The sequence below is a fragment of the Hemicordylus capensis genome, chromosome 4 (genome assembly GCF_027244095.1).
Source record: "Hemicordylus capensis ecotype Gifberg chromosome 4, rHemCap1.1.pri, whole genome shotgun sequence".
NCBI classification, from domain to species: Eukaryota; Metazoa; Chordata; class Lepidosauria; order Squamata; family Cordylidae; genus Hemicordylus; species Hemicordylus capensis.
In genome coordinates, this window is record NC_069660.1 from 296,450,403 (window position 1) to 296,468,357 (window position 17,955).

The 17,955-nt window shown below is 48.1% G+C and overlaps 1 long non-coding RNA gene across 1 annotated transcript in view; it reads left to right on the forward strand.

The window, feature by feature from the left end:
• The window catches only part of LOC128325212 (uncharacterized), a 32,659-nt gene that overhangs the window by 8,005 nt on the left and 6,699 nt on the right, over positions 1-17,955 (forward strand). The window contains exon 2 of the long non-coding RNA XR_008307306.1: positions 11,107-11,163. This is a non-coding gene — a long non-coding RNA (uncharacterized LOC128325212). The remainder of the gene's footprint in view (positions 1-11,106; positions 11,164-17,955) is intronic.

Below are 17,955 nucleotides of genomic sequence, written 5' to 3' on the forward strand. Positions count from 1 at the left end.
ATTTTGCCATTTCAGTTTGAATCTGATCTGATCAGTTTTTGGACTGGTCGACCCAGACACAGTTCAAGTTCAAAATGAGCCAGTTCAAACTGGCTCGGAGCCCTAATGGTAAAGGAGAATCTGGTGAGGATTCCCTATTACCTGCAAAGGGGAAGGGAGGCTTGCCTAAGAGTAGAGAGGGTTGGAGGGGAGTAAGTAATTACATACAAGTGCCGCCATGAGTTGTGGGAGGAGGGGCGGCAGAGACGGAAGCAGCTCCCTATACCCCTGCTGGCCTCCCCCAGAATAGGCAGGGCTGGCAGCAGCCCAGTTTGGGCCTTCATTGGTCCATTTTAGGCCTCTGTGCACATGTGGAGGCCATTTTAGTGACCTCTGCACATGCACAGAGGCTATTTGCATGACCACGCAGATGACTACCGAGCCGGCTTACACACCCCTATTCTTTATGAGGCAAGGCTACTGCATCTGGGGTTTTTACATTTGGAACAGAGGTGATTACAGGGAGACATGATAGAGGTTTATAAAATTACGCATGGAGCAGAGAGCGTGGGCAGATAATTTCTTCTCCCTTTCTGAGCATTAGAACCAGGGGTCATTCCATGAAACCAAAGGCCAGGAAATTTTGGACCAACAGAAGGAAGCACTTTTTCACACAGTGCGTAATTAAATTATGGAATTCTCTGCCACGGGATGTGGTGATGGCCACTAGCTTGTATGGCTTTAACAGGAGCTTATACAAATTTATAGAGGACAGGTTTATCAGTGGCTATAGGCCACCTCCAGCCTCAGAGGCAAGATGCCTCTCAATACCAGTTGCAAGGGAGCATCAGCAAGAAGGAGAGCATGCCCTCCCCTCTTGCCTGTGTGCTTCCCAGAAGCATCTGGTGGGCCACTGTGGGAAACAGGATGCTGGACTGGATGGGCCTTGGGTCTGATCCATTAGGGCTGTTCTTATGTTCTTATGCAATGTTTGCAAGCACATGATTGAAAATTGAGAGTGTACTCAGGTCTCCTATCCAGGTTGAGTGCTTCTTCCACCCTGCCGGCAGTTGTGTGAACAAGCCTATAGTTTAGCATATATTATACACCCATGCCTTCCTTTCCTGGAGATAAATTTGGCAGGTGGCAGAGGATATCATGAACACAGCCGAAGATGGTAAATCTGCTGCTCTCTGGCTATAGAATCTGACTTTGATCCTTCTCCTCCCTTACTTATGCTGTGATGAATACTTACATTTTTTTCCCTGAGCTAAATGTAAAACTAGTTCTTTTAGTGAAATATGGCTTTTCCTTATGACACAATTTACAGACCTGCACAAGAAAGAGAACAAAATCTGACAGTTTGCAACCTTCAGTGACAAGGATGTGGGGGGAGGAGGAGATGAAATGAATCGACTTCAGAGAGATCAAAAAACACTGTGAAATAAGCAAGGCCCTTTGCAGATTAGAGCGTCAAGTTTCAGCTCTGCTTTTTTGGTGCAGCATTTGATTCCGGCTTGCCTTATGCTCCTTTGCAGTTAACAACATATCCTTGGGTTGTTGCTTTCTCTGAATGGGATGTTATGTCATCATGCTATCAGTGGATTTCCCACAAAGCCAAACCGGAGTGAGGAATGCTACCAAGAACAGAGCCAGGGAACAATCCAATTGCTGTATTTGTGTTAGCGTTCATTGCCGCAAATCCTTTGACAAGAGTGAATGAGACAGAAAAGCACAGCACTGCCAAAATCACACAAAAAAGTAAACATGGCAAATACAGTAATTATACATTAAAACTATACAGATCCTTCATTTGTATTGATAGAAAACACTTGTTGTGCAGATGAAACGTGCATGGACAGAAACTGGAAGTTCTCAGATCAAGATTTCCAGTGTCAGGAAATGCTGCTTCCTGACACCGTGCTAGCGGTGGAACCGAGGTTGTGCCTGTAGGTGAAATATGGCAGTTCAACTCCCATTAGCAGAGCAAAGCCATTTTGGGGAGAATTCATCCAATCAAGAGATCTGGAGACAGTTCTTTAAGTTTGAAGAACAAGAAGGATTTATATTTAGAAGTTACAAAAGGATATGAAAGTTGAGCTTAAGGCTGAAAGGGGAGAGAGATTAAACAAACAGACATCTCTGGAGAGACAAAAATGGAGACTATCTCTGGAAGAATACAGAGGGGAGGAGTCCAGCACTTTTATCCATGACCCTAATCACCCCCCAGTAGTCACTATTTTATTTATTTATTAGATTTATATACTGCCCTTCGAAAAATGGCTCAGGGCAGTTGAGACATTGCAGCTGAGAGCTGACGCTGCCAGGTTCCGAGCTCCAACAGTGCCCAACCTCAAGGAGTGGGACACACTTTGCCGCCATCTTGCTTGGCCGAGCACGTGACCACGCTTGGCCAATCAGAAGGAGGAGCAGACTGGCACATAAGGGCCAGTCTCTCCTCCTTCAGAGCATTTGGTCTTCAGCACAGCACCCACCCGCCCGCCCACCTCTATTCTCAGTGGGGGATAGCTGCTTGCCACTGGGGCCAAGTAGGAATTTTGAGGGCTGCACCTGGTTGGCACTGGGTGTGGCCTTTTCTCTCCCACTGAGTTCTTTTAGGCTATTTGTAGGTGTGGTGCTGAATACCTATCTGTGTTCAGCTGGAGGGCCATTGAGGTGAGGAGGAATTACCATGGAACAGCCCCTCAGGGTTTTGCAGCATGGGGGGGGGAGGGTTGGGGTTGGGAATGACTCCCTCTGGGGGGTTGCTTTGCTCACCAACTCAGGGCTGTGGTGGGTTGAGTAGCCCTCCCCTCAGCGTGGGGAAGTCACGTGGTAAGAAGTCAGGCATTTGACCCCTGACAGCTTTAACACCCAGCCATTTCATGCTGGTGTGGGAATATTCCTCTTTAGGAGGTCATTTCACATGGGGAGGAGTACCCACACTCTGGTTAGCTAAGAACTTCCGTTGTAAGTTAATTTATATATTAATAAAGCAGCCCTAGTTTTCCATGCTTATCTGAGTCTTTTCTTCTTTGGGGTTTGGGTACAATGGGCTGTAAGTACTTGGCAGGCTTCCGGATTCTATGTGTTCCAAAGCATTTATAAGGTGGAGCAAGAGCTGAGCTTCATGGCGCTTTCTCTGAAAACAATAAGAAGGCAGAGCATCTTTTTTATTTATGTATTTTTTCTATGTAAAACACTTTGAGATATTTGGCTGAAGAGCAGTATATAAATATCTGTAGTATTTGTAGTAGAGCAAGAGCTGCACCCTCAGAGAGAAAGCCAAAAGCTTGCCCCAAAGTCAAGTGGATATGCAGAGGCAGGGTGCAGCAATTTTTTCTGCTCTCTCATCCCTCCAAAAATAACTTTTGGTTTCCAGAAATACATTCCTGTGGGTTGCACAACCTTCCAGTGTGCTGGTAATTACCTATAAAGCCCTAAATGGCTCGGTTACAGGCTATTTCAGAGAGAGTCATCTTCTACATGATCCCCACCATTTCTTAAATTCATCTGGAGAAGCCCTCCTTCAGTTGCTGTCAGGTCAATTGGCGGTGGCTCAGGGTAGGGCTTTATCTGTAGCCACCCCTGGGCTCTGGCATATACTACACACCAAGATATGAGGTTTGCCCCCTCTGCAGGCCTTTGAGTTGGCTCTAAAGATGCATTTCTTTAGTCAGGTATTTTGATTTTGATGGCTGTTTGAATGGTCTTTAATTGTTTTAACTGTTTTAATTGTCTGTTTTGGTTAATATTTGAATAGCTGATTTGATTCTGTAAGCCTCCTAGAGGGGAAACATCATTAGGTGGTATAAAAATTAGAGGGTTCAGAAATTTTGAATATGTAAAATTCAAAGCAAATTTCAGGGGTCATCCTGGGGCAAAATCTGAGAATTTTCACGGAATGTCCAACAAGTTTCTATAAGAGAGTCAGGATTTCTTGGGGGGGAGGGTGTCTGCACATCCCTATTTCCTCATCTTTTTTGAATGGGATTTTGATTGATTGATTGATTGATTGATTTCTATACCACCCTTCCAATAATAGCTCAGGGCGGTTTACACAGAGGTTTACACAGAGGAATAATAAATAAATAAATAAGATGGATCCCTGTCCCCAAAGGGCTCACAATCTAAAAATAAACATAAGATATACACCAGCAACAGTTACTGGAGGTACTGTGCTGGGGGTGGATAGGGCCAGTTACTCTCCCCCTGCTAAATAAAGAGAATCACCACGTTAAAAGGTGCCTCTTTGCCAAGTTAGCAGGGGTTAACTGATAACTAATTTTGCTACGGATCACAACTTTTTATGGGGTTTGGGTGCCCATTGGACATCGCCTGAACCATTTGGGAGCTGCTTATTCATGAGCAGCAAGCCTGCAGCTGAGAGAATGTGTAAATGACCCTAGCATTTGGACGGGGCTGGATTGTGTGGGTCTTTCCCATGGAATTAGCAACCTCTTCATGGTGCATTGCTAACCTTGTGTGAAAGAATCTGCCCCTCGCCCATGTAGTTGGGTCATTTCAACAGTCCACCAGCTATGTGTGAGCCAATCTTGGATAAGCAGTTCCCACATGCAGCTGGGAGAACATCTGAAGGAAGTCTTTTCCAGCTACAGGCACAATTCTTGGTTCAGGTGTCTGCCAGACCCTTTGCATGCACCATTGTGATGGAAACAAAAGAAAAGAGTGATGCAGCAGTTCAGTTTTATGAAATAACGTTATGTAAAAATAGAAGCATTAAATAAAAGATGGGTTTCTCTCAGAAAGAAAAAGATTCCCCTCTTGCTCCCCTTACTCTCTGGGCAAAGAAAGAAGGAAAACTGGAACAAAGCCTCCATTCAAAGTATTTGATTAAAAATGTTACTGGGGAAAAAAAAACTAGGCTAGGAAATGAGAGCATTGCTATGAATTCTGTCCAATAAAAAGAAGCATGCCTAATCTTCTTTACATTATTTTCATTTCACTGCTGAATTATTGAACAGCATTTTTTTTTTACTACTTTGAACTCTGAAATGGCATTTTCGGCAATACTTATGCCCTCGTCTTTCCAGCTTCAATCAAATCAGACGGCCGTGGAATTTGAGAAGCTTGTTGGGATAACTCGGCAATTTCACAGGCTTCCCGGCCCTGGCCACTTGACAGAACAGTGAAAGGAGCTAGAACATTTCCATTACATATAGTAGTTTATTATTAGCTTCATAAAAGTTATTAGTTAATAGCATGTGGAACAATAAATTCTGTAAACTGAGCTAAATTGTCCATCTCTGGCCTTGACTTTTTCAAACAAGCTGTTCATTTCAGCAGTTCCCATACTGCTCAGTAAGCTTCCGACGCAAGCAAGACGTGCACTTGCTGCTTCTTGGCCGCTCTACACCTTGCCTGATGCTTCCAAAGCATCACAAGAGGTAAAGGGAGACTTCATCTGTATGTGTGTCTGTTTGTATACATCTCTCTCTCTCTCTCTCTCTCTCTCTCTCTCTCTCTCTCTCTCTCTCTCTCTCTCTCTCTCTCACACACACACACACACACACACACACACACATACACATACACACCCTAGTGTGATCTAAAAAAATCCACCAAGCATAAAGGTTCTACAGTAGCAGTGTTCCTCGTATTGACTGCCAGGAAATTTAGGACCGACAAAAGTAAGCACTTTTCCATACAACACATAATTAATCTATGGAATTCTCTGTCACGGGATGCGGTGACGGACACCAGCCTGGATAGCTTTAAGAGGGGATTAGACAAATTCATGGAGGACAGGTCTATCAGTGGCTACTCATCTGAGGGCTATAGGACACCTCCAGCCTCAAAGGCAAGATGCTTCTGAATACCAGTTGCAGGGAGTGCAACAACAAGAGAGGGGAGATGCCTTCATCTCTTGCATGTAGGCTTCCCAGAGGCATCTGGTGGGGCATTGTGGGAAACAGGATGCTGGACTAGATAGGCATTGGGCCTGATCCAGCAGGGCTGTTATGTTCATTGTAAGGCCTGGAGGCCAGTGGCGGCCCCCAGCGACCTAAGTGCGGCTTCCTGACCAATTGATTTTTGGGCCTGTGTGAAGCTTTGGCTAAAGCTGAATACTCTGCACAGTCCCCCAGCACCGTGCAAATAGGACATTCCCACTGTGCAGTGCTGTACTTTGCCCAACATGTGTGTGTGGGGTGCATCTTTAAGGGAAATTGAGCCCTCTTGAGCCCCTTTACCATCTTGGAAGGTGTGCACAGAGTGCTAGGATTTGTAGCCCTTCACTGAGCTTTCCTCCTCTGTGTCTCTTATTCTTTTCTTTTCTTTTCTTTTCTTTTCTTTTCTTTTCTTTTCTTTTCTTTATATGCCACCTGACTCCAAAGGCTCTAGGTGTTTCACAAAATGCAAGAAAAATAAAGCAAACTATTAAAAAAAACCCCATCAATTAACAAATCTAAAACATTCAGGGATTACTACAAGCCTGGCTGACAAAATGTGACAAGGGCTCTTTTGAAGGCTGGCAAAGATGTTAAACCACAAATATCTATAGGGAGTTCATTCCACAGCCTAGGAGCAATTATAGAGAAGGCCCACCCCTGAGCTGCCGCCAGACAAGCCAGCAGCATACTGTGACAAATCTCTCTCGATGACCTCAGTGTGTGGTGAGGATCATGCAGAAGAAAGCTCTCTCCTAGGAAACCTGGTCCCAAGCCATTTAGGGCTTGAAAGGTAATCACCAGCACTTCATATTTTGCCCAGAAACCTATTAGTAGCCAATGCAATTGTTTTAAAACTGGTGTAATATGGTCTCTCTGAGACACCTCAAAGACCAATCTAGCTGCTGCATTTCGAACCAACTGAAGTTTCTGAACCACATAAAAAGGCAGCCCCACGTAGAGAGCATTGCAGTAGACAAGCCTAGAGTTCATGAGAGAGTGTACCACAGTTCTGAGATCACTGTTGTCAAGGAATGGACATAGCTGTTATATCAACTGAAGTTGGTAGAAAGCGTTCCTAGTCATAGCCTCAACCTGAGAAACCAGAGTGAGGCCTGGGTCCAGAAGCTTAAAGGGCCCTAGACCATGGAACCTTACCCCAAGGCAAGGAAGAGGCAAAATCCAGGTTAAGAGACAGCTTAGGAGGTATCGACAACTTAAACACAGGAGTACCCTGGGCCACTGAGACCAGGTGACCCAGAGGAACCTGAACCCCCACCAAGACCCAAGGACATAGCCCTGCCTCTGTCCTCCAAATTGGAGTCCTCCAACAACCTGCCAGCCATAATGGAAGTGCCCCAGCACCACTGATCCAGTGCTTGCAGATCCAAAGCCCCTTGAAGACCCAAAGCTTCCTTATGAAAGGGGTAGGGTCAAGTCACTCTGGCTAAGCTGCTAAAACCCAGCAGTCTGCTACAAGGAACTGCTGAACCAACAACCCTCTGTTGCTGTACCAAGTCCCTATGGCTGCTAAAAAATGGCCTGTGGTTTGGTGACAAAACCATGGGTTCACACCTTCAGACAACCAAATTCTTGAACCTCTGCCACAGCTGCCTATAGTTCCAGGTTATGTCTGAAGGCAGCCTATGTTCCCTGATATTCTTTGAATGAGGTCCTAACCTGTTGCCCTGGGAGCTATCCAAGGTCTGGTGTGATTCCTGATAACTGCCTTGAAGAAGATCATGGCTTAGCCTGGAGCAGGATAGGAGGGTAACAAAAGAAATGACTTGTATACTCTGCAGCAAGCCGCTTGTCTAAGCAACATGCCTCTTTAAACCCTCCCAAGCCCCTTTAAACCCTGCCAGCGCATCTTAACGCAGAGAGGTTCTGTGGCTACCAAGGAGTGCATCCTTGCACTCCCGCTGCTACTTCCATTATTATCATAAATCACTTTGATAACATTGTTGAAAAGCAGTGTATAAAATATTAGAGGAAGAGGAGGAGGAGGAAGAAGGAGGAGGAGGAGGAGGAGGAGGAGGAGGAGGAGGAGGAGCAGGTCTATAAGTGGAGCAATATCAGGGCAGTATTCTGAGACGGAGTTCCAAGTATAAGGGACAGCAAGGGAGAAAGGGCAGGAGACCTCCAGTTGGAGGATCTGATTTGGTATATCAAAGAACCACTGAACTGGAGCCATGGCTACCGTCTCCACTGTGCCAGCTTTCAGGACTTGAAGAGATCATGTGTGACTAACAAGCAACCTAACAATGTATGGCAAGGCATATTGCAACTCAGGACTTATGGCAACCCAGGATCCCGCTGGAGGTACAGAGGGAGGATGAGCACAGCAGTGGAAACAGTGAATGGATGAACAGGTGCAAAGAATGCAAAGTGCCAGGGTGCAAACTGTCATTCTAAAAAAGGAGAAACTGTGAGTAAGCAGCCAAGATAGACCACAATGCATGTCCTTTATCTCTGTTGCACTGGTAATTTCAGGAGCCAGTAAAAGGGACAGAGACTTCTCTAAGAACTTCCTGATTAATGTTTCTAATCCTATTAAAACATTTTTCTTGACATCCCATGTACAGTCAGAACCTCCAACTCAAACTCATGATTTTATTTTAGTTGTATTTCTAGACACATAAGCCCCTGCAAAAGAACACTAAACAGTGACAGATAGAAGAATTGATTTTTGACTGGTCCTCCACTTCATATGTGATTTGCTGTAGACAGTGGCATTGGGCAGGCATAGGCAGCCTGTGTTCATAAGGGCAATGACCTCTCCCTATGGGTGCAGCTTTCTCCCACCCCATGACGGCTGCTCCACATGGTGCACCACTGGAGATGGGCAGCAGGAGTTGAAGGAGAACCCCGCAGCTTCTGGAGCCTTCAGTGCTCCCACCCCTTCCCTCAGGGCAAGCAGGGGATATTCTCTTGCTCTTGCTCTCAGCCTCTTCAGCCTCAGGAATAGCTAGCATGTGGGGAGAGGGAGGTGAGTGAGGTGGCCCCAGGAGCAGATGTCCATGGGTTCTTGGAACCAGTGTGCTCAATTATAGCTCTGTCCCTGTCTGTAGCCAATTGAATGGAAAACATGGAGGCTATGCTATGTAATGTAATCACATCTTCCTGGAGGTGCTTATGCACCTGGTTATTACCTTTAAAGCCCTGAACAGCTTGGATCTGGGCTACCTTAGAGAGTGCCTTCTTCTGCATGATCACCTTTGCACATTGAGGTCATCTGGAGAGATCCGTCTCCAGTTACTACCAGTACATCTGCTGGCGACTCAGAACTGGGCCTTTTCTGTAGCTGTTCCTGGCCTATGGAATGCACTCCCAGCAGGTATCTGCAATTTAGGCTCACTGTTGGCCTTTAAGAGAGCCCTAAAGACTTACTTTTTTGGCCTGGCCTTCCAAGGTTCTTAAATTGTTTTTAAGTATTTTAATTGGTTTTAAATTTTGTTAATATTGTGTTTATATTGTTTTAAGTAGTGTGTTTTAAATGATGTTTGTTTTTATGTTTTTTAATCAGTTGTACACTGCCCAGAGCCTCTGGATGGCACAGTTTATAAATGTAATAAATAAATCAAATAATAAATAAATATGCAGTGACTACTCAAGTTTTCCCGTTATGGTGAAAATATGCCCATGAGTTAAAGACAGTGCTGATGTCGCTCCTGGAATGACTATTGCAAGTGAGATAAGACCATACACCTTAGTCTGTATTGATTTATTCCCCCTGTTAATAATCCATATCATTTGATAGTTTTACAAGCAGAGGTTTTGAACAGGAAGAGGTGCTTCATGCATCAAAGTTCCAGAAATAAATTCATCCATCCATTCAGGCTTAGGGCAGTTCAACTAATGAGTATCAGTCTGAGTCCATCATGCAAGATGCAAGGTGCACTCTTCCTTGCAGCCTGTTCAGTTTGTGTAGCAAATGTAGTATCCTCTGGAGCAGAAGCAATTTAGCAACAATTTTGACTATGCCGGCTCAAAAGGAACGGATCATTTTGAAAGAGAAATAAACCTTATTGATTTTAAATGGACCAAGTGCTTCTGCAGGTGGTGTGTGTCAGATTGAATCCTAATCTCCTGTTGTTCATTATCTGCTTAGATAGTTGATCATTTTTAAGTTCTTAGAACAGGTGTGCAAAAATGCACAACGGTAGATTTTTCATACCTAATGTTACTCAACCAGGTTTGAAACATTGATCCCCTGCATGAATGGAGTTATAGAAAGGGAGCAATTCAAACCTGAATAAGGCCATTGACTTGTGACAATTTGATACACACGATGGTTTAGGTAAGATGAGAACAACATCTTGGAGGTGTTTGAGCTATACAAAACTCTTCATGAGTCAGGATGGAAATGAGTGGAAGGCAGTGGACGAAAACTGCACCAAAATGGTTGGATAATACTTTGGTCAGGCACATCCTTCTAGACCAGGGATTCTCAACCTTGGGTCCCCAGATGTTGTTGGACTTCATCTCCCATAATCCCCAGCCCTAGTGGCCTTTGGTTGGGGATTATGGGAGTTGAAGTCCAGCAACATCTGGGGACCCAAGGTTGAGAACCCCTGTTCTAGACACACATATTGCTGCTTTGCATCCTCGGCAAAATAAGTTCAGTTATCAGAACAGAGTTGTAGGTGCATCGGTTGCATTGCCCTGCTCATTTGGATCAGTTTCTATCAATAATACCCAGTATTATTAGCTTTGGGATTTGTGGTTGACACTTACAAGCTGACACATACCCATGTCAGCTGTTGAAAGCTTGTTGGGAGAAACTGAGTTCATGGTTGGTAACACTTTCCTCTGAGAATTCTCTGATCATCATTTCCAGTCTTCATGTTTTCCCCAACAATTTTCACTTTTCAACAGAAACTGTCCAACTACTCAGCTGCATAAGAAACATCATGCTCAACTGCAAATTGAGAACCCATGCTGGTACAGATTAATTTATTTTAATTTCCAGACAGCCCAGAATTATTTAAATTAAGAATTCTAGTGGCAGCAGCCTAACTACAATCACACAAACAGATTCATCGATTGGTATGGTTGTATAAATAATTGGGGAAGCTTTTTTGGCAGTAGCAATTCTCATTGCAGTGATGCTATGGATTTTTGTTTCTTTTTAATATCATACTTGATCTAACTAAACTCTGCTCAGATTATGAAGGTTATGACTTTAAAATTTACCTCTGTTTTTCATTTATTGTAGGTCAGCAATGATCAACTTTTGCAATCTCAAACTTTTATTCTTCAGATAACAGCTCAGGTATACTTTGCCACACAAAGTGTATCCTTCTCATGAATAGTCAGAAGCTATACTAAAGCTGGTGCTACCTTCAAATGAGGGCTTCAAATGAAATTGCTTTGGTAGCCAGATCTGTGTCATGAACATCCAAGCTGGTTATCCCTGTCTTAGGTGATAAAAAAAACACACCCAACAAACCTCCCTGTTTACTGAAAACCCCTCTCTCCTCTTTCACAGTTGCTACTTGTGTAATGACCAATGACTTGATTGTGCCATCATTTTGCATTTTTATTTATTGTTTTTATCTCTTATCTTCTCTTACAAAGCAAGAACATTAGATTGTCCACTGGATATAAATGGAAGATAAGAAAGGAAAACAGAGCTGGGAGATTACAAAAATGTTCTTTAGAGCACAATTTTTCAAGAGGATTGCTATAGTTTCTTCAGAGCTCCTGTTAAAGAAGTTGGGGTGGGGGGGGTTGTTAGTGAAGGTTTTTCTCCTGCCCATCCTTTCCTTCACCAGTTTGTTTGTTTATTCGATTTCTATACCGCCTTTCCAAAAATGTCTCAGGGGGGGTTACACAAAGAAATAATAAATAAATAAGTTGGATCCCTGTCCCCAAAGGGCTCACAATCTAAAAAGAAACATAAGAGAGACACCAGCAACAGTCACTGGAAGTACTGTGCTGGGGGTGGAGAGGGCCAGTTACTCTACCCCTGCTAAATAAAGAGAATCACCATGTTAAAAGGTGCCTCTTTGCCAAGTTAGCAGGGGTTAACTTGGGAAACAATTAATACTGGCTTACATTGCCCTGCACTCAAGAAGACACGAGACACAAGGTATTGGTGTAAATCTAGGCCACAATTCATTTTAACTTTTAAAGCAATGGCTTTAAAGAACAGGGATTGGCTTTCCACCCCATACAGTGTGGTATCTATAGGCATGCACCATCAGGGCATGCCTAGCCTATAGCATAGGGCGATACACCTTGGGTCCAGGCAGCCCCAATGCTCTAAAGCAGGGGCTACCCATCCTAGCCGGCTTAGTGCCAGGCCTCTGCCATAGCAGCACCCCCACTCCCCCGGTCGCTGTTCAGCGATTCTGGGGAGCTTAGCCTGACAGAGCAGGTTGGTGCAGGGCAGATCTCCCTGAGCCGTGCAGTCTCTCAAGAGTTCCCCTGTCCGACCTATAGGTGTTCACCAGCCTCAGATGTTATTCCAAACCACACTGTACCTGCCAAAATTGTGACCAATAAGGAGTTAGTCCTGGCTAGCTAACGAAGGGTTAGTACAGTCAGGAGCAGGTGGAAAAGGGCACCACAGGCCAATCAGGTGAGCGCCCCCAAAATGCCCACCCCCAAGAGGCAACCAGCAAGAGCCCAGACTGTAGGGAGCACAGGTGGGTGCCCTCACGAAGGGAACTGAAGGCCCGTTGGGCTGGAGCGAGGCTCTGCTCCTACACAGGCCCACAGGCCAATAGGGCCTCTTCATTTCTCGTGCTTCTTCTGGGTGGCTGGGCAAACATGCCACACTGCTCATTTGAGTGGCGAACAGCCGGATTCTACTTAAAATCCATAGTGCCAAGCTTGTCTACAGCTTGTCTGTAGGGATGTGCGGTTCGGTCTGGATCCGGACCGGTGCGTCCCGAACCGGTCCGGATCCGGCGGTTCGATCCCGGACCGAATCGGGCCCTTCCGGGACCGAGCCGGACCGAATCCGAGCCGGTTCGGTACCGAACCGGCTCAGGTTTCCCGAACCGGTCCGGGAGTGCCATTGAGTCTCTGGAGTGTCTCTTTAAAGTTGCAAGTGTGTCCTCCATTTTGTGTCTCCTTCCCGAAACTTTTGCTCCTCCTTGCATCCATTTTGTGATGCTATTTCCAGGCATTGTATTGGCTGCGCTATTGATCCTTGATTGGCCAGAATGAGTCCTTTGGTCTGGTAGGCTGCTTGGCTGTTGCACTGTTGAGAGCTGGCACCCTGTTGGCCGTGGGGGGAGTGCAAAGGTGGGGGCTCCCAAAGGAGGGAATTTCAAACCTATATAAACCCAAGCCTCTTCTCTGGAAACTTCTCTTGGCTGCAGTTGTGGGATCATCTCTGAGACCTTGTTTGCTTTTTTGCTGCTGGTGTCTGCTGTGAGTCCCTGACTGTGTGTCACATTAGTGTGTGTCTGTCTCTCTGCTCTCTCTGTGTGTTGTTGTGTGCCCCCTTGTCCATCTGCCCTCTGTCTGTCTCTGTCCAAACCTCTTTAATACTTTCCCCTCAACTTTTTCCAACTTTCCCTGTTGTGTTTTCTGTTCTCTTCACCCTTTCTCTCTCAACCCTTCTCCCAAAGTTTTGGCTTGCCCTCCTCCCCCCACACCCCCCCACCCCCCATCTTCTGCATTGCTTTCCTGTTTTTGTGCCTTGCCTGACTTTGGTTCCACTTTTTGAGTTTCATTCATATATTGCTTCTGTGTAAATTTATATATTTGCTGATTTTGGTTTTTAATTAATAACTTCTGCTATTGTTATTGCTGGCTGCCTGTCTGAGTTGTGTTCCTGAGGATTTAGTTTATATTATTGCTGCAATTGGATTCCTTGTGTTCTGATTTTGATTGTTAATTTGTTCCCCTCTGGCCCTGCTCCTAGCTTCCCCCCTCCCTCCCTCCCACCCAGATAAGATTGTTTCCCTCCTGTGCTGCTGCCTGTTGAGTCTTGCATTCTTTGGATTTCTTTGTGGAATTAGGTTCTGGTTTTGGTTTTGCTCCCTGTGTGTGTCCCACCCACTCCCCCAGTCCCTCCCCCTGGTAGTTGTTACCCCCCCCCCCCCGCCCTGAGACTTTCTGGCTGCCCTTTGGTTTCCTTTTTTTTTACTTTGTGTATAGATTCTTTTGATTCAAATTTGATTGTCCCCCTGTGTGGCCCTCTGCTCCCAGCTTCCCCCTCCCTCCCCTCCAGAAACCCACTCCCCCCACTGCCACCTCCTCCTCCTCCACTCCTGCCCTGCCTGCCCCCTCCCACCCAGACTGAGTGTTGTTCCCCATCCTCCCTGGTGCTGCTGCTGCCTGTTGAGTCCTGTCTTAGTTACTTTGGTTTTTTGTGTGAAATCAATTAGCTTCTTTTGGTTCTGGTTTTGCTGTGTGTGTGTGTGTGTCCCATTCCTCCCTGCTGGTTGTTGTTGGTTCCTCCCCCCCCCCCCCAGACTTTCTGCCCATTGGTCCCAGGTGGGTTTTGTTTTTTTTTGGACTTTTTTTCATATTGTTTGGTTTGCTTTGATTGATTCATTGATTGTTCCCCTCTCTGTGTGGCCCTCTGCTCTGCTCCCAGCTTCCCCCCTCCCTCCTCTCCAGAAACCCACTCCCCCCACTGCCACCTCCTCCTCCTCCACTCCTGCCCTGCCTGCCCCCTCCCACCCAGATTCATCCCCCTTTACGCATACTAATCCCCCCAAAACACACCCTGCCCTCTGGTCTCTCCCCCTCTTGCCCCCCAACTCCCCGCTACATACCCCAGACCCCCTGAAACACACTCCACCTCCCAAACACCCTCTGTTGGTCTCTCCCCCTCTTGCCCCCCTGACTCCCCGCTACATACCCCAGACCCCCTGAAACACACTCCACCTCCCAAACACCCTCTGTTGGTCTCTCCCCCTCTTGCCCCCCTGACTCCCCGCTATATACCCCAGACCCCCTGAAACACACTCCACCTCCCAAACACCCTCTGTTGGTCTCTCCCCCTCTTGCCCCCCTGACTCCCCGCTACATACCCCAGACCCCCTGAAACACACTCCACCTCCCAAACACCCTCTGTTGGTCTCTCCCCCTCTTGCCCCCCGACTCCCCGCTACATACCCCAGACCCCCTGAAACACACTCCACCTCCCAAACACCCTCTGTTGGTCTCTCCCCCTCTTGGGACCGTCACTGCTGCTGCTGCTGTCCTCCTCCCACACCCGAATCCCCCTCCCTGCTGCTACATTACAGCTCCTCCTCTCTTCTTCCTCTCTCTCTCTCTTTCTCTCTCCTCATCCCTTCACTTCTTCTTCCTCCCACAGCTGCAGCCACACAGTATCCTACCTCCGACCTCACCTGGAGGTCCCCGCCATCGGTTATTTTTCTTTTGAAAGTTGTTTTATTTCATTTGTCTCTGCTTGGGGGTGAGTTGAGCAACAACACATAAATAGTGTTGTCTCCTCACTTCTGCCCCTCCATCGTTAAACTACCCCGGTTGCCTGTGCCTCGTGCGGCCGCCCTGTTGTGTCCCAGCCCAGGGGGTTGGCTGGCGGCGGTGCATCCGTGACCAGCAGTGAGCGGCAGGAGAAGGACCGGAAGAAGAGGGGTTAGTGCGTGTGCAATTGTGCACCTTTTGTTGCCCCCTTTCTCTCCCTAGCTGGCGGTTTTAAATAGGGACACCCCTATCTTGAAATGCATTTGGGTGTGGGGAGGAGGGAGAGGAGATGTACCGTTGCAACTTGTGTCTTCATGCCCAATAAAGAAATTGCTGCTGTGTGTTGCGTTGCATTGCATGCATCTTGCAGGTGGTTTTTGAACAGGTGCCTTCTTCCAGAGTATTTCCTTGCCTCTGGGGCAGTCTGAGTGGGGTCAGGGGATCGGATGCTGCCACTACATGCTGGGCCAATGCCACGCCAGAGTGTTTCCTTGCCTCTGGGGCAGTCTGAGTGGGGTCAGGGGATCGGATGCTGCCACTACATGCTGGGCCAATGCCACGCCAGAGTGCTTCCTTGCCTCTGGGGCAGTCTGAGTGGGGTCGTGGGTTCTGATGCTGCCACTACATGCTGGGCCCATGCCACGCCAGAGTGCTTCCTTGCCTCTGGGGCAGTCTGAGTGGGGTCAGGGGATCGGATGCTGCCACTACATGCTGGGCCAATGCCACGCCAGAGTGCTTCCTTGCCTCTGGGGCAGTCTGAGTGGGGTCCTGGGTTCTGATGCTGCCACTACATGCTGGGCCAATACACACATATGATGATGATAATGATGTTCAATCCATGAGGCTGCCATCAAGTGTTTGCTGCTGCTTGCTTGCCATGGCATTGGGCGGGCAGAGTCACAGAGTGGGTGGGTTCAACCTCTGTGTAGGTGTGACTGGGTTCTGGTTTGGGTTTTGTGCAATTTAGAGTCACTAAATAGGCTGCATTGAGTTTGATGCTCCCCCCACAGGAGCATTACTTGAGAACCACCCCCCAGAACCCACACTTTGTGTTCCAGTTCACTAAATAAGGGTTTCCTCCTTTGATCTGCAGGTTCCCAAGCATTGACTGCGTCCCTCCCCCACCCCCGGTAGGTGCTGTGCCCTCCCCCCATCCACTCCCCCCCCCAAAAAGTTAAAAACTTGCCACCCACACCACAACTACTCCACCCAACTGCCCGTGCCACCCTCCCACACCAGGGGTCCACCCTTTAACCCCCTATTTTTTTAAAAAACCCTCCCAGGCCCATCTCCCCAATTGGCTTGGTGGTTGACTCCCAAATTCTAAAAAGACGCCCTCCCCCTCACTTCGATTGGCTTTACCCCCCCATATCAAAAAGTCTTCCTTTCCCCCCAATTGGCTTCCTTTTTTGAAAACAAACTTCCCCCCGCCGCCTCCAAATCAGCTGCCTTTTTTTTGGCCCCTAAGCCCCTCCAAATTATTTTTTTGACCCTGTCTGGCCTTCCTCCTAAAGTCTCCCTCCTTCTGACCTAGCAGCATGTCTGAGCGCAGTGTGGCGGGCAGGGCTCGCTCAAGGCTGGCAGGCAGAGGTGGGAGAGGCCAGGTGCGGGGTGCGCCTGCGGCACAGGGAGGGAGAGGACGCGGGGAGCCTGAGGACACCCCAGTTCTCCCCATTGGAGAATTCTTTGCTCCGGCCCCATCTTTGGTGCACAGGATTCAGTTCCCCATGCCTGCTGCCGCCAATCGCGGCAGAGGCAGAGGCACCGTTAGGGCTGTGGCGGGTCCCTCCTCGCCGGCGGCACCAGGTGCTGCTGAGGTACCGCCAGTTGTTGAGGTGGAGGAGATTGTGGAGTTGGAAGAGCAGGTAGAGGCCAGTGAGGACCGTGCGGCTGGCAGCGATGCAGCCAGGTTCTCCCTCCCTCTGGGGCCCCTTCCCCCTATCCTTTCGCCGCTCAGTGGGGCCCCCCTCGTGAAACCCGACACTCTGGTGGGGAGCGGTCTGGCGAGGTGGTGGAGGAGAGGCCTGCCTCTCCGATGCCAGTTGAGCCGGGCCCTTCCTCCGCTGTGGAGGGCGGAAGGGGCGGGTTGGGTGGCAGCAGTGGGCAGGCAGCGGCGGCCGCCCCCCCCCCAGGACTGCAGCCACCCTGCGAGAAACGGCCTAGGACAGCGCCCAGGGCGCAGGAGGCCAAGGGCAGTGGTGCATGGGTGCATTTTGAGGTCCCTCAAGATGCCCCATTCCACGCCCGCTGTGTCCACTGCAGGATGCTTGTCAGCCGTGGAAGGGACCCTGCGCACCTGGGTACGACGCCTATGTGGAGACACCTAGAGCGTCACCACCCAGGTCTCAGGGGACAGGCTGGCAGCGCTAGTGCGCCTTGTGCATCTGCCACTAGGGCGGGCAGCGGCAGTGTGCCAGCCAGCAGGCAGGCTACACTGCCCGTCCAGCGGTGGACGCAGTCCTCGGGCAGCCAGCGTATTGTTCGCGTGGACCATCATCACCTCACCCGCCTCATAGGGGAGATGATTTCCACCGATGACCAGCCGTTTCAGGTGGTCGAGAACAATGGCTTCCGCCGGATTCTCCAATACATGGCTCCCGAATACGTCATCCCCTCAAGGACCATGTTCAGCCGGAATGTGGTCCCCTCCCTGTACCGCCGGTGCAGG